General features: G+C 41.6%; 1 protein-coding gene across 1 annotated transcript in view; it reads left to right on the plus strand.

Moving 5' to 3' along the window:
* The window catches only part of CENPK (centromere protein K), an 893,441-nt gene that overhangs the window by 572,655 nt on the left and 303,337 nt on the right, over positions 1–17,449 (plus strand). The gene's annotated exons all lie outside the window — the stretch shown is intronic.

Below are 17,449 nucleotides of genomic sequence, written 5' to 3' on the forward strand. Positions count from 1 at the left end.
AGGACAAGGAGATAACGCTGCAAAAATCAGAGGTCAAAATGAAGAAAAGGCTGGCTGAATATGAGACTACTCAGGAAGATATGCTTCAAAAAAGAATTAGAGGACAGAGCACATAGGAAAAACTTGAGATTTTCAGCTGTACCAGAGGAGCTGGAAGGAACAGACTGCATTAAATTTATGAAAGCACAAATAAGCAACTGGACTGGTATTCCACAGCAGGACTTAATTACTTGAACAGGCACTTTGTGTGTATGCTCCAAATCTAGCTGTAAGAAAGCAGACTAGACCTTTAGTAGTAAGGATGCAATCCTACCAGCAGAAATAGTTGATTCTGTCAAAACTGTGGCAGAAGGACTAAGTACTAAAAGTAGGAGACAGCAGTATGTTTGTAGAGAATGATCATTGTACACCAGGCAAAAGACAAGTAAATTCATTCCTCTATTCAGAGAATATCGAGATGCAGGTGTGAGATTCAAACTGCTGTATTCAGCTGTCTTTGTGGTATTCTTCCTTGGAGGGACAAAATCATTTTTTGATGACGTGCATACTAAGGAGGAACTACAAAAGTTTATCCAACAAAAACTGAGCTGTGAAATAGAAGGAGATTTAACTTCTTGTTCCTCTGGTAATAAAGACCATAGAGAGACTGCACCTGTGAAATCTTTTCCAGTATTTCAACAGAACATGTTGAAGAGAAGGAAGAGAGCAGGAGAGTTGACTAGAAGAATCGAGATTACCTTGGAAATGAAGCAGAGACAGGATTTTGTGTGATGGAGAAGAGCAGTAATAAAATCAGTAACATAATGTGGTATTACATTGCAGTGATTATATCTGTCAAATATGACAGCACAAGAAAATCTGGAAATATTGGACTTCTTCAAAATTTGTTTACTGAGTGGGGGACTCTAAAGTATATGCCCTACTTCAGGTCACTAATGTTTGGAAAAATGCTTTGGGAGGGGAAAAGAGGGGAGAACGCTAACTGTAAGTAAAGAAAACACTTTTTTTTCCTTAATAGTACTATAGCTGTGTTGCATGGTTTCTTTGCATGCTATTTTTGGGTTTAATGGGGATTGTAAACAGGTGGTGTTTTTATTTTTCTCCCTTCTCTTTTTCTTATGTAGTTTTGAGAAACATAAACAGTATAATAAAAAAAGGGAAAAAGGTAGCCTGGTTAAGTGTGCATGACAGAGTTCAAATTAATGTGCTTTTTTTTTCATTTTTCATGGGAAATGAAAGATTAAGGACCTTTGTTTTAAGACAGAGAGCAAGTAAATGAAAAGAATATTGAATATTGTAAGGGCTTTTTTTCTAGCAGTTGCAAAAATGTATACTAAGTAGAATTTCTGCAGCTGGTCTTCATGCCTCCATGGAGACAATCTGATAACGAGAAACTAGAGACAGTCTGGTGGAAAGGGATTGACTGATGGAAAAGAAGAAAAAAAAACAGAGAAATTGACTAGGACATAATGTTCTCTAAAAACAAGCAGGGGTTTTCCCAGGTATGACAGCTTTTAAGATTATACAAAACCAGTTAGAGTAAATTTCTCTCTGTTTTTGTAATGAAATGAGGATATTAATATAAACAAGTGCTTTTGTTTTTTCTTGTTCGCCCTTCTCTCTTTTTCTTTGTTCAGTTTTGAGAAATGTAGGCAGTGCAATGAAAAAAAATGAGAGGAGGAGATGGGGTGTGTGGAAGGCTCTGGTTAAGAGAGTATGACAAAAGGAAAATCAGTGTGCTTTTTCCCATGCTTGCATAGGGAAATGATTGGGTAAAAACGCTAGGCGTTATCCAGTAACAAGTTTATTACAAAGCATGTAAATGAAAAAGAATATTGAACATTGTAGCCTTTTTTTCTGATAAACAAGGTCCCCTTAGCAGTTTTGTGTCTGGTTTACATGTCACTAGAAGACAATTTGATGAAGAGAAATGGCTTGGAGGAAGTGTTTACTGAGAGCATTCGAGTGTTTTCTCAACTGGGAGGGTTATAAAGAAATACAAAATCAAATAGCACTTACTAATGGTACAGGCTGTACCATGCATCTTAGCATGACTAGCCTTTCTTTTTGGTTAACTGTAGCCTGTCTGTGTAGCTGTCAGCTAAGAACTTATGTTCTTATTAGGAAGCAAAAACTTCAGTATTTGAAGATGTACATAGTTTTGTGTGTTATTGTTAAGTTCATAGTTTTTAGGAGGGATTTTTGGGGGTTGCTTGCTCTGTTTGATGGCTTTCAAAAAAAAAAAGCTATGTAAGATGTGACACAGGAGCAAGTGGATATGACTTGAAACAATTGTATAAAAGATCAACCTGCTGAACATTATATACATGTAACATAAAAGTTGGAACTAGACATTTAGCAAAAGAACAGTTGCATATAAAAGGTGGTAATAATAACTATATAAGAAATAAAAAAGAGTAGTGAACTGTATTAAAAAATATAGAGTGCAAATAGCTATGCTACAGGGAACACACCTGGAAAGAACTGAAGGTTTTCAGGATGTTTTTTCCAAGGAAAAGAGGAGTACTTATATTACGTGCAAGAGGAGCTCCAATAGTTATAGAAGGGGAAAAAAGATAATAATGGAAGGTACATAGTACTAAGGGGCTACTAGCTAGGGAGGAGGATTATACTGGCATGCATTTACATCCCCCTAAAACTGATATAATAGAGCTTAAGAAAATTCTAGGAGAAATAATCCGCTTTCAACAAGGAATATTACTTATAGGTGGAGACTGGAATTTGGTTTGCATCAGTGAAGATGTGTCGTGGGGCCCAGAAGGGGAAATATAGCAAAGGATAGTAGATTTTTTGAAGAAATTTATGAAAATGTTTGGCATGGAAGATGTGAATTCAGTACTACGAGTTCGGAGTGAATTTACGTATTACTCACCGAGATACAAAAACTGGGTTAGGCTAGATAGATTTTATATCTCCCAGGAACGTGTGCATTTAATTAAAGGTCTTGAACAGGGTTGCCAGACATCCCTATTTGGGTGGGACTGTCCCGAGATCAGCAGCCTGATCCCGAGTCCTGCCCTGCCGGTTTAAATCCCGGCCAGCCTCCACTTTGTTTTTTTTGATTGTCCCGTATACCTGGCATATGGGCCAATCAAAAATTGCTAAAGACGGAGCTTCTTATGTTCCGCATTAAACACGAGAAGCTCCGTGTTTAGCGATCTTTGATTGGCTCATATGCCGGTATACAGGCCAATCAAAAATCGCTAAACACGGAGCTACTTGTGTTGAATGTGGAACTGCAATGCATTAAACATGAGAAGCTCCGTGTTTAGTGCAGAGCTATTGAGCTACTGTTCTTTAATGGGGAACTGTGTTCCGCATTAAAGTCCTTTTTTTTTTTTTTTTTCCCTTGGTCTTCACTTGCCTTTGTCCCTACCTGGGGGGCTGGAAATCTGGCAACCCTGGTCTTGAAACACACCCGATAACCATTTCAGATCATGCACCAATAATAACTAAAATAAAAATGCAAGGTAATGAAATAAAAATGAGACACTGGCACTTTCCCATTATCGATTGAAAAGAGAGGAATTTAAGGAATGGTTTGTGGAATTAATTCAGGAGCTACTAGAGAAGATAGAATTATCTTCAGAAAACATAGCTAAAATGGGATAAAATCAAAGTGGAGTTTAAAACTAGATTGGAAATAAAAGAAAGGGAGATATGGTTAAACAGTAAGAATAGTTATTTAGAGGGATTGACAAATGTTAAAGTATTGCAAAATATGAGGAATTTCTCAGAACAAGCACCCACCAAGAGGAGAAAACGCTGAGAGAAGAAATGAGCCACTTTTGAGATTTTAAGTATTTTTCCTCTGTTTATTTGCCAAGTTTTTCTGTATAGCTGCCTATTTTGAGCATTTTCTGGCTTGTTAAACTTCATTTCTGCATTAGTAACTGTATTTAGAGCACAACCTAGAGCTGTTTACTGAATTTCCTGTTTGCACTTATTTTAAAATCGTTTTTTTCTCAAAACTTGCATTTTATCTCTCTTTGGCCTAGCACTCTTGTGTGGGGTCATTTACTGCACTGTTATAACTTGTTGATACTTGTGAACCTCTGCTATCTCTGAAAAAAACAAAAAAAACCTTGCTTTTTTCCCACTTTTCTGAGATTTAAAAAAGTTCAGCTACAGGCTTTAAGAAAATTCTTGAACTGTTTGTAAGTTTCTTGGAGGCCATTTTTTGCTTGGGCTAAAGGGAAGTCTCTCTGTTGATCAGTGGCAGTGAAAAACATTGAGCAGCCTGCCTGCCCCTGTGGGAGTGGTTACTGACTTGAAACTGTAGTTTTATTGGCCATTTTGGGTCAATTCCAAACTCCTTCTTCTTCCTCTCTTAAAACCTGGTTGCCTCGTGGTTTTGACATCTTTTCAGGCTTGTTGGCTGTTGGTGAAGCACCCACCAAGAGGAGAAAACGCTGAGAGAAGAAAGGAGCCACTTTTGAGATTTTAAGTATTTTTCCTCTGTTTATTTGCTAAGTTTTTCTGCATAGCTGCCTATTTTGAGCATTTTCTGGCTTGTTAAACTTCATTTCTGCATTAGTAACTGTATTTAGAGCACAACCTAGAACTGTTTACTGAATTTCCTGTTTGCACTTATTTTTAAATTGTTTTTTTTCTCAAAACTTGCATTTTATCTATCTTTGGCCTAGCACTCTTGTGTGGGCTCATTTACTGCACTGTTATAACTTGTTGATACTTGTGAACCTCTGCTATCTCTGAAAAAAACAAAAAAATCTTGCTTTTTCCCACTTTTCTGAGATTTAAAAAAGTTCAGTTACAGGCTTGCTGTTCTTGAACTGTTTGTAAGTTTCTTGGAGGCTATTTTTTGCTTGGGCTAAAGGGAAGTCTCTCTGTTGATCAGTGGCAGTGAAAAACATTGAGCAGCCTGCCTGCCCCTGTGGGAGTGGTTACTGACTTGAAACTGTAGTTTTATTGGCCATTTTGGGTCAATTCCAAACTCCTTCATCTTCCTCTCTTAAAACCCTCTTTTGCGCGGTTTTGTGCATAGCGCAACAGCGGGCAGCACCGCCTAATTGGGTTTAAACTATTCCTGGCTCCACAAAGTCTGCTCTTCACTTTTTCCCTTAGAACTGCTCTATCTCTCAATTTAAACACCATATTCTCATTCTAAGGACCTTCACTGGTCCATTTAAGTAATCCTACAAGTTAGCACTATAAACCATAAGCACTACTTACTCTTATACTCTCTACGATTACCCTGTCCTCTATTGGTCCGTCTTAAATTCAGTTTCCCTATATTACTCCAGCATGTCCAAAGGTCACTCAATGGTTTCCTCTCCAGTCCAGCTGGTGAATCTGGGAATTGTGAGGCAATGTTACAACTGTCTCATGTACACGGACAACCCTCTCCTCCTCCAAACAGGTTCAAATATATGTGAGAGATGCAACTATTTAGCCAAACTGGAGGCTGAGCTCTCTCATCTCAAAACTGGTGTAACCAGTCAGTTGGAGAAGGTAACCTCACACAACACAATTCCAGTATCACATAGTCCCACCACATCAGCGAACCAAACACATAAATACACAAAAACATACTCGGAGGCTCTAAATAAAAATCTACCTAAGCAACAGAGACTTCCAAAGCAGACATCCAAGCAAATGCTACCTCAAAACAAAACATGCACAACACATAGCCCACAAAGTCAGTGTGCCAAGCAGTCACAGCCCTTAAGGCTGAATAACACACCTGATACTCTTGTAATAGGTGACTTTATTGTCAGACACACTGATGTCCCGCTCACCAGGCTGAATAAAGAGAAGGTCACGGTGAGCTGCCTGTCGGGTGCTAGGATCCGCCACATAACGCAAGCACTCAGGTCACTCCAAAGCAAATACAAATATGACTCAGTCATTGTACATGCTGGTGTGAATGACCTGAGATACCTCCCTGAACTACATGAAAAGAGACATAGAGGAGCTCTCTGATCATGTAGCCCAGGCTGGTATGACCCTGACCTTGAGCAACATCTTACCCTCACCTAGAATGATGCCACAGTACAAAGACAAAATGATCGATTTTAACAATTGGCTAAAATTTTGGTGTCATTCAAAGGGGATCCAGTGTCTGTTAGCCTGGGATGACATGCTCGACAAGCCACGTTGCTTCGCTAGGGACGGCTTGCACCTGTCACCACTGGGCTTTCGGATATTGGCAAAGGCTCTTGCCACCCCATAGTGCCTCTTTTAGGCAAGGCTCAAAAGTCAAACCCACCCCCGTAGACAGCACAAGGAACAAGAAACTAAGGGTAATGCTGCTTAACGCCAGAAGTCTTAACCTCAAGATGCATGCACTCGAAGCTCTCCTCAGTATGGAGAACATCGATATCTGTGCAGTGACAGAAACCTGGTTCAAGGCTCCAGAGAGCACCCCAGCACTACTAGGCTATACTTCATATCATGCTTTTCGGCCCCAAAACCCGGACCGAACCACAAAAGGAGGGGGAGTTTCCATATTTATCAAGGATATCCACACCTCCAGGTTAGTGGCATTGCACAGTATCGGAGACCATCCATGTGCAACTAACAGTGGGCAAGACTGCTTTTCAGTTTATAGCATCCTACAGACCACCCTCTCAAAGTCAGGATTCCCACTCGGCTTTCCTGAAAACATTGGAGAACATGAAGATCTCTCCGAACACCATTATATTGGGCGACTTCAACTACCCAAACATTGACTGGAAGCACTACTCAAGCCCCAGCACCTTAGCCCAAAGGTTCCTGGAAATTATAAACTCAAATGCTATGGAACAACTAGTCACCACTCCCACAAGAGGGGACAACATACTAGACCTTATCATTACCAACATGGGGACTCTATGCTCCACACCAGAAGTATATCCCTCATTGGTAAGATCAGACCATAAATTAATTTCACTGGACGTCCACATCCCGACCCCACCCCCAGCCCAGAAAACCACAGTGAAAAACTTCTCAAAAGCGAACTTCTCACTTCTCAAAACCGAAGTGGAATCCTTCAAAGCCCCAGGGCCAGTGGAAACTACGGCCCAAACTGCAGAATCCTATATAAACGCATTCTACGGACATCTCCAGGAATGCATGGATCATGCTATCCCAAACAAAACCAAGACCCAATCATCCAAAGGCAGGCGTCCAATCTGGTGGACCCCTGCCATAAATAAACTGTACAACAGAAGGAGGAAGCTACTACATGATAGAGCAAAATCCCTAATAGGGAAGGCATCTCTGATCAGTACTAGCAAAAATTACGATCCCTCATAAAATCCTCCAAGGCCAGCTTCGAGAGAGAAATTGCACAGGACACCAAAGACAATCATAAGGCTTTTTTCAGTTATGTTAGGAACCTGGGATGCAACTCCCAGACTTGTTCTGAGTTGATTCTAAATGACAAAAAATACACTGAACCCACAGACATCGCCAATATCCTGGCAGACAGGTTCAGTGCAAACTTCTCCACCCCCTCCCCCCCAAAAGAGCAAGTATCTGTCCCGGAAGAGGGCTGCCTCCCAAACATCTCTGATGCTCAGGTGAAGGCTGCCCTCTCCAAAGCAAAAAACACTGCTTCCATGGGACCAGATGGCATCCCGGGTTGCGTCCTACATGAACTCTAAGAGGAACTAATCCCTCAAATAAAACAGCTATACAATCTCAGCCTCACTACAGGATATGTGCCCACAGAATGGCGTACAGCAACAGTGGTCCCACTCCACAAAGGTGGAGCCTCTACGGACCCTGGAAACTATCGCCCCATAAGCCTGACTAGCTTAGTCTGCAAGGCTATGGAGAGGATCATCATGGAGCTCATAAACAAAGACATTGGGGACCTACAGACACTAGATCCTACCCAGTTCGGCTTTGTCAAGGGCAGATCCTGCCTTTTGAACCTGGTTGACTTCTTCGAAACAGTCATCAAAGCCATAGATGAAGGGAAGGTTGTCCACACAGCCTATCTGGACCTTGCAAAGGCATTTGACACAATACCCCACTCGGGCATCATAGATAAGCTATCCAGCTTAAATATAAACCCCTATGTCACAAGATGGGTCACAAACTGGCTCAAAGACGGAACCCACAGAGTCAGAGTTGCTGGAGCCATGTCAGACTCAAAACCGGTCACAAGTGGCGTCCCACAGGGTTCTGTCCTGGGACCACTCTTGTTCGGTATATACTTTTCCGAGGTACAGGCAAACATGGAAGGACTATGGCTCACCAAGTTCGCAGACGACTCTCCAGCTGACATAAACATCCTTCAAAAAGGTCTCACAGAGACAGATAATTGGTGCCAGCGCCATGGTTTAAAGCTAAATGCCAAAAAATGTATGGTCATACCCTTTGGCAAAAACAATGTGCCCACAAATTACCACATAGGCGGAAACCCATTAAGTACAGTGAAAGTTATTAGGGACCTGGGGACCTAAGTTGATAGCAATCTCTCCTTTGAAAACCACATTGCCAAAGTGGTTAGAAAGACCTTCTACATAGCCCACCTCATCACGAAGGGTTTCACATCTAGATCAAGAGAGGTAATCGTGCCCCTTTATTCATCCCTCATCAGGCCCATCGTAGAATACAATGCCCCTTTTGGGATGTACCTTACTCGACACCTGCAGCAATTAGAAAGACCCCAAAAGTAGCTCACCAAGAGGATCAAGGGTCTCAAACAGATGCCATATGCTGTTTGGTTAAAAAACTCCAGCTCTACTCAGTTGCATACCGCCTACTTCGAGGCGATCTATGCCTGACATACAAAGCTATGTCAAATCCAGAATTAATGGACATGCTCTACCTCAGTAAATCTAAATCCCTTAGAGCCACACGCTTGAGGGACTTGAACCTCAGCACAGAAATAAATAGAACTTGCTGGAGGGACAGGTTCATAACCCAGAGGCTCCCTTCGCTCTGGAATAGAATTCCAGTTCATGTGAGGCAAAGCACCTCACTGAATCTCTTCAAGAAGAATCTCGATAGGTGGTTGGGGGGATCGTAGGTTTGTCCCAGGGATTACTCCCGTGTCACTATTAGACAGAGGCACAGTAAACTAAACCTTAAAAAGAGCACAGTATACTCAAATCAAGGGGTGGCGTAAGCCATACAGAATCGGGCTAGGCTTATAATTGCCCCAGGGCAGATAGCCTAGTATGGACTTATGGACCTATGAACAAGAGAAGGAGCAGCTGCAGAATGCTAAACAGAAAATAAGGGATTACCTCAATAATATGCATGAGTTTAGAAAGATTGCAACTTTTTTTTATGATAATCCTAGAACACAAAAACTTTTAGCACAACAGCTCAGGCAACAGAAAGTGGAAAGGGCATCATCAAGCTTAGGGAGCCTGTAACAAGGAAGATAACAAGAGACCCTGTAGAAGTACTAGAAATATTTTGGAAATGTTATGAAAATTTGTATAAAACAGGAAAATATGAAAATCAAGAAAAGGTACAAACAGAATAGGAAGGCATGAGATAAAAATGGCTATGTATAACCAATCTACAGGAAAGTCCCCAGGAATAGATGGTATTCCTGTGGAAGTTATACATGACAAAACCAGAAAGGGACATTACAGTGTTGTGCAACATTTTAAGACACTTTGAAATCTTCTCGGGATACAAAATTAATGAAGCTGAAACAAACACAGTACTGGTAAATTATGTACCCCCACACAAATTGCTCCAACAGTATCCTTATTTATGGGGACGTGATAAAATAAAGTATTTAGGAGTATGGATTACAAATAACTCTGTGGTGACAGCTAAGGATAATGTGGGAAGAGACTAAGCAGAAGATGTTACAAAATCTGAGAAACTGGAAGTTTTGTTATATGGATATGTATACTAAGATACAAGCTATTAAAATATTGTAAGTCCCGTTAGTCTTACAAACAGGTCAAGTATACTTTTATCAATCGGAGAAGTTGTAGATAGCAATTAAAAAAGAGTTGAAAGATTTTATCGGGGAGGGGAAGACAGCAAGGGTCAAGTGGGATAAGCTGATTCTACCAACAGAACAAGGTGGACTAAGATTACCTAATTTGAGGGTGTAGTTTAGAGCAATAGCAAAAGCAGAAAACTATAATTCAAAGTGGAAAGGAATAATGCTGACAAAGGGAGGACGCTCAAGAAATAAGGAGAGATGGGAATTTTGGATGCAGACTTTTAAGGAGAGCAACCAAAATCATACATAGTATTATATTCATAAAATAGTAGGGAGTATTCTAAGAACCAAACCAGCATGAGAATGGAGAAAAGAGATTTTGCAGATAGGGATGACTGTGGTCAGTGATATAGATAATAGGCAAGAGGGGATGGAATTTATTGGAGAAAACTGGCAAAGGAACCAATGTATTGAGAGCAAATAACTAGAAAGGGAAAGGTAATAGAATGGGAAGAGGCTAAGAAGTTATTTGGACTGTAGGTTAGAGATTGTCTTCCCTATCAAAGATTGATATCAGAGTGTAGGCAAAGAGAAAGAAATAGGGGGCTCCTAAATGAAAGACCAGCACTGGTAGAGGTTTTAATAGAATCTGTAGTAGAGCAGAAGCTGCTGTTAAAAAAGGGAATAATTAGAAAAGCATATAAAATATTGCATGATAATTATAAGAATCAGTCAGAGGAGCTTAGAAAGGATTGGGAAGAGACTGGATAAGCATTTCACAATGAGACAGTGGGGGATATATGTATACCTCCCAAATATGCAATAAAGTCTAGAAGATTTAGGATCTTTGCCTGGAAGTGTTTACATAGGCATTTTTATACCCCAAGTAGACTCCAAAGAATGTTTCCTCAGGTGGGTAGCAAATGTTGGAGATGTGAAGGGCAAGAAAGAGGTAGCTGGGAACATATTTTTTGGGAGTGTAATGAGCTGGCAGACTTTAGGAATTCCCTGCAGACCACTCTGTTGGAGACACTGGGTGACCAGATTGGACTGACTTGGAAGATGAATTTTTTGACTTATGCTACAGAATCGGAATTGCCTAGACATAGCCTTGCTGAGTTTAATTATGGTGGCTGCCAAAAAAGCAATTACTAGGAAATTGAAATCAAAGTCTAGACCAACTTTAGTAGAAGTAGTGAATACAGTAACAGAGATAAAACAACTGGAATTGGGAGTTTTAGAAAAAGGAAGGAGCAAACTACATAGCAAAAAAATGGAATTGTGGGAACAATATATGCAGAGCAGGAATGAGGGTTAAGAGGCAGGATTTGAATGAGCCATATAATACTTAATTGACAATGACTGGGTGGTTTATAAGTGATGTATAATGTTTGCTGCTACAGTTGTTTCAGTGGTGTCTGTGATGTAAACTGCTTCTAAAGTGGTATCATTTTGTATGTTTTTCATTTATATAAATGTAAGATTGCCTTTGTCATATGTAAAAATGTAATAAAGATGTTTGAAGAAAAAAAAAAAGCCTTATGATCATATATGCGCTGTTCATGACATATGCTCCCTGCGCGGGACATAGAACATAAAAGTGTCATATGGACACAGTTACCCAGAACTGAATTGCCCCAGTAGAGAACAGTCTCCATAGGACAAAGAACTCCATGCACATCCAGAAGGAGAAAATGCAGGAGACATAGGGGAGGCCCTCAGCTAGTAGGTAATCCAAAGCAGGGCAAAAAAGAGAACAGATAGAAGGGGTTTGGAGGAAGGGAGCAAATACTGTAACAGTGAAGAGAAGGACATTTACTGTTATGGTAAGATTTTATGCAACTATACTATGTCATTTTATATCACTGTTGCAGTATTCTTTACTATAGGGAGACTAAAAAAGATCAAGAAACAGAATGGGAAGTGGAAGGCTGGGAATAGCCCTTCAACAAACCCATACAAAATAGTTCTAGCAAAACCTGCTTTTACCCTAGAAACTGTATCCGGATTATATTGCTTAGTAAAGCTATGCACTGAAGATCAAGTAGTAGCTTCAAGGATGGAATTGGTGTCCATCCCCTTGAAGAAAGCACCAGAAGACGCAACAGCCTTAGTGGAATGAGCTCTAACAGAAGTAGACAAAGATTTGTCATGAAAGGAATATCAAAAGGAAATTACCTTAGATATCCAGGAGGAGATGTTTTGCTTAGAAACAGCCAAACCAAATGTCCTGGGATGAAAGGAAACAAAAAGCTGGTCAAACGTATGAATGGCCTTAGTTTTACCCAAACAGTACCTGAGATATCTCTGTAAATCCAAGGTATGGAAGACCCTCTCACTAACAGACTGAGGTGATGGTAGAAAGGAAAGGAGTTGTACTGACTGATTCAAGGATAACTCAGTCACTAGCTTGAGCATAAAAGAAGGATTAGTACAAAGGGACACCCTGTCACTGTGAAAAAAAAATAAAAAAAAAAAAAGGAGGAAGGAAGGTCAAAAGGACCTGGAGCTGAGAAACCCTCCAAGCATAAGAGCCAGCAAGAAAACAAATTTTCAGGTACAATGTTGCAAAGAACCAGAATCTGCAGGCTCAAAAGGAGCTTGAGACAATTTTGCCAAAACAAAATTAAGGTCCCAAGGGGGGGAGGAGGAGGAGGAATAGTTTTCCTTGGAGGTCTAATATGTGGGACACCTTTAAGAAATTGTTTGACCTCAAAGCAAGAAGTCAAGGGAGGATTCAAGGACTGACAAATGGGCCTTCAAAGCAGGCCAGACTGGAGCAACTCACACAAGTAAAAGACGACCAAAGGAACCCCCACTTAAAAAGGGTCCTGCTTATGAGCATGACACCAGGCAGAAAATATTTTCCATTTTGACATATAAAATTTTCTGGTTGAGGGTTTCCTTGCCTCCTGTAAAACCCTGAGTACATCCTCAGGAAAGAGGTGCCTGAAAGGGATCAGAACCCTATCACCCACAGTGTCAGTTGAAGAATGGACAAGTGAAGATGGATGTGAGAACCCTTGTCCTGTGTAAGGAGGTCCAACTGGTGAGGCAACTTGTGGTGATTACCCTGGCCAAATAAATTAAGAGGAACCAGTGCTGCCTTGGCCAAAGGGAGTCACTAGCAATATTTTGGTGAATCCAGCTGAATCTTCTGCAGGACTGTTGGAAGTAGAGGAAGAGGAGGGAAAACATGAAGAAACATCCTCTTCCAAGGAAAAGAAAGGGCATGCATCTTCCATGCCAGATGACATGGCACTCTGGAACAAAAAAGAGGGAGGCAAAAAGATCTAACTGAGGAATACCCACCGATGGGCAATATCCAGAAACATGACTCTATGAAGCATCCATTGCTGAGTCTGTGTTTTGGACCTGCTCAGAGAGTTTGCCTCTAGATTGTGCTCTGAAGGAATGTATACTGCCTGAAGAGTTAACTGATAACTGAGAGCCACCTCCCTAGCCTGAAGAGCAGTTCTGCAGAGAAGGCAAGTTTTTCTGCCTCCCTGCTTGTTAACATACCGCATCACTTTAGTGTTGTCTGTGTACAACATCAACGGTTCCGGAGACAGCATGGGGTGAAAAGCTTGAAGGGCCAGAATAAGAGTTTCATCTTTTTGATCTTGATATGGTCTGACTCCTGAGTGGGGGTGGGGGTGGGGGGGGCAGAGACCCTGAACTTTCAGGTGACAACATGAAACCCCACACCCCATGTCTGAGGTATCAGTGAACAGTTCTTGAGAAGGGACTGAAGGATGAAAGGGCAGGCTGACTTGAGAGCAAACTGTTGGATCCATCCCTCAGATTCATAGGTTCATAGGTAGACAATAGGCTAGGGCCTAAGTAAGCCTAGCCAACAAGGTTCCCTGGCATACGCCACCCAAAAAAGTTATTTTCCTGTGCTCCTGTCGAGCAGAGCCACAGAAGTGATCCCCGGGGTGCACTTCTTATTTCCCATCCACTCATCAAGATTTTTCTTGAAGAGTTCTAATGAGGAACTTTGCTTGACATAGATGGGTAGCTTATTCCAGAGTATGGGAAGTCTCTGGGACAGGAATCTATCTCTCCAGCATGTCCTGTTTATTGTGGTGACAAGGTTTATGTCCCTAGAGCATGTAGCTCGTATTCCTTCTTTAGACTAAGAAGGAGAGTTACACTGAACTCCGGACGGTGGCAATGCTGCAGCCAAACTGATTTGAGGTATCATTGAAGCTTCCGCATATGCAATCTGGCATGAGGGAGTATTGGAATAGTAGAGGCCATGAATCCCAGTGCCTGAAGAAAAACTGGCTGGAATGGTAGTCAGAGGAAGAAGAGACTGTAACAAGACTGTCAGTGGTAAAACACTGGCACTGTCTGAATCTTGCATCCCAAATATACGTGATCCTGCGAGGAAGTCAAGGCAGACTTTGGAATTTGATAGTGAACCCACAGACTTTGGAGAAGAGAGATGCTGAACACCAGATCCTGTAACAGGTGACTGGGAGAAAATGTCTGAATCAGCAGGTCATCTAGATAAGGAAAAATATGAGTGCCTTGGAGCCTGCAGAAAGCAATCGCAGGAGCTAGGCATTTTTGTGAATACCCTTGGGCAGTAGAGAGGCCAAACAGCAAAGCAGAGAACTGAACATTTAAAGGAGAAACAGAGAAGTGTAAAATTTCCTGAAAAGAGGGTGAATAGGGATAAGAAAGTAAGCATATTTCAGATCCAAAGACACCAGAAAAGCATGTGGTAGTAAAAGAGGAAACCTGGTTTGAAGAGTAAGCATCCAAAAAGAGGAGACCTTGAGAAAGGTGTTGAGCAGGAGAGATCTAGAATAGGTCTCCAAATGCTCTCCTTTCAAGGAATCAGGAAGCTCCTGGAATAAAAACCTTTTCCGATTGGGGAAGAGGGAACAGGTTGAATGATTCCTTGGTTCACCAGGGACCCTAGGACCACCGGCAAATGAGGAAGTTGCTCTGGAGGAGGTTGAGGTAACCCTGATGGATGACAGAAAAAAAAAACAAGACTCTGAAGTGATGAAAAGCCAATTTGGAAGACAAAGGGACAAAGGAACTTAGTTCAAGTGAAGGGACAAATTATCAAAGAGAAGCAGGATTATCAGGTAAAGGAGACTTCTGGGCCACAGAAGTCTCAGAAGCCTTAGCAGGGGAGGCTCACCTACCACCCTTACTGTCCTTGCAGGCCTGGTGGGGTTGCCCTGTGTGCAAAAGTAGAGCTAGAAGGGTAATTCCTCTGGAGATTAAAGATGAGAGAGACAAAAATATGTTTAAGTTCCTGCAAGGCTTTGCTCTACTCTTGAAGAGACTTAAACAGTTCAGCACCAGCAGTCCCAAAAAGATGGTTATTATCCAAAGGAGCATCCAACAGTCTTAACGTCCTCAGGCAAAGACTGGAGATGAAGCCAAGAATAACACCTCATGACAGACCCAAATCCCACAGCCCTGGAAGAGGCATCAGCAGCATCATAGCTACACTTGATAGAGTAGTGAGCCACTTAAGAAGTAGAACCTAAAATAGATAAGGCATTAGATTTGCTTTCAGAATTAGGGAGGTCAGAAATAGTCTTCGTAATCAAGGCCACAGCATATTTGTTCATATGGGTCTGGTAAATAATACCCCTAAAGGCCAAAATAGAAGCAGTGTAAACCTTCTTACCAGTCCTCTCCTTTGCCCTACTATCATTATCAGATGGCAAAAGTTTTGAAGAGGGCAAGTACTTGGAAGGTTTGTCAGAAGAGACTGACACCACTGCAAGATCAGCAGAAGGATACTTAAATAAAAAGTGGCAATCCTCAGGGACCTTATACAGCCTATCAGGTTTTATTAGAAACAAGGCAGAGAATCAAGAGACTTGGAAGCAGCAATGAAAGTGTCTAGCAAGGCAGCCAACACAGGAAGGACTGCAGATGGTTTAGGAGTGTCCACATGAATGTCAGACACTTGAGAAGAATCCCACTTAAAGAAAGCATTCTAACATACTACCAACTGTGTCCCCAGTGGACAATCCCTCAAAAGGGGACTCTGGGCTAATATACTCCTCCTCATCAGAACCGTAAGGCAAAGGCATCTGAGAAGAATAGGACAAGAACACCTCATCAGACTTTGAATCCTCAGCTGAGACATCCAGTTCCCTAGGCCATTTAGAAGGGGTAGGGGTCCAAGGAGGACCAAGCATCAAAACACCTTGAAGAGGTTTCAGGGCCACCAAGGCAGAAAACAAGCCCTGAGTAAACTCTTGCCATTCCCTCTGAGGATCCTTAGGACAGAGTGAAACATGCTTTGTCTTTTGTCTTTTCTTGAAAGGGGCATCAGCCCTAATAAATACTGGAGGCTGTGACCCTTGGCAACACTCAGTAAGAGTACCTGGAACCTCCTTCATGACCAATATCTTCAGAATCAATGTAGGAACCTCTGAGATAATCAACCGCATTTTCCCCTTGATTTCTGGAGCAGACACCTGTAAAGCCTCAGAGGGAATGCAAAAAGATGGATCCATGACTGCCTCCAATGGGGTCGTAGCAGAGGAATCCAATATAGACACCAAACAGCCTACAGAAGTATTACCTGCTTCTAGAGAGATGTCCGGTGGAAGCTGGACAGGTAAAAAATCTGTCCGAGACTTCTTGGCCGCTGCCTTACTTAATGGCAGTGCCTTGGAGTTAATGGATTCAACCATGTTACCCTGGGCAAACTTTTTAAGCTTTTGGTGTTGAAGATAAATGGTCAGGGAAGACAAACAGCTTCTGAGCGTCTTTGGTACAAATGCCTTGCAGATACTACAATAGGTATGATCGTGGGAAGCACCCAAATGAGACTCTGTTCGTGATGATCCTTATGGGAAATTTGCCTCCCACATTGATATTTTCCTTCTTTGGATGACATGAACTGTAGGTAAGTAAAATGGATACAAGAGCAAAGAAAAGAAAAAAACAACTCAATGGGGCACTTATCTGATGGCTACGTATTCAGCACAGCAACAAGGTGTTCAGACCAATGAGCAATAATGGAGTTCGGATTGGAGACAAAGAAGTTCTGGGTAACTGCATCTGTACATCACTTTTATGCCCTAAGTCCTTTGCAGGGAGTATATGTTTGTCATATAGTGCGTGCAAGATCAGAAGGCTTTAGTACACTGGCCGAACACCGGTCTGCCCTGGGAAGGAGATCCCTATATTAAAGAATACTGTAACAGTGGTATAGACAGACATCGACAGATCAGTGTTGTCTTCTTTTCGTCGAGTTCAACATCCCTATCTCCTTCCCCCTTCCAAAATTCTCACCTTGTACTCCTCTCTGATTGAATGGGCCTAGCCATGAACCTTGTCATTATACAAGCTCAGTTGGTTGCAATTTCTCTAGGTCATGTCCTGCTTTAGGTTATCAGGTATTTCCTTTTATGAGATAATGAAAATGTCTTTATTGATGAGCACGCAAATTCAAGTCTGAGGTATTTTAAAGAAAGAGAGGGGTTATGGGTAGGGGAGGAGTTAGAACCCTGGATCCACAGCTTCTAAAAGATGTTGAGGTCAGATCAAATAACCCCAAGGTTGAACTAG

The sequence above is a fragment of the Protopterus annectens genome, chromosome 2.part1 (genome assembly GCF_019279795.1).
Source record: "Protopterus annectens isolate FY-2018-M chromosome 2.part1, PAN1.0, whole genome shotgun sequence".
In the NCBI taxonomy this organism is placed as follows: Eukaryota; Metazoa; Chordata; order Ceratodontiformes; family Protopteridae; genus Protopterus; species Protopterus annectens.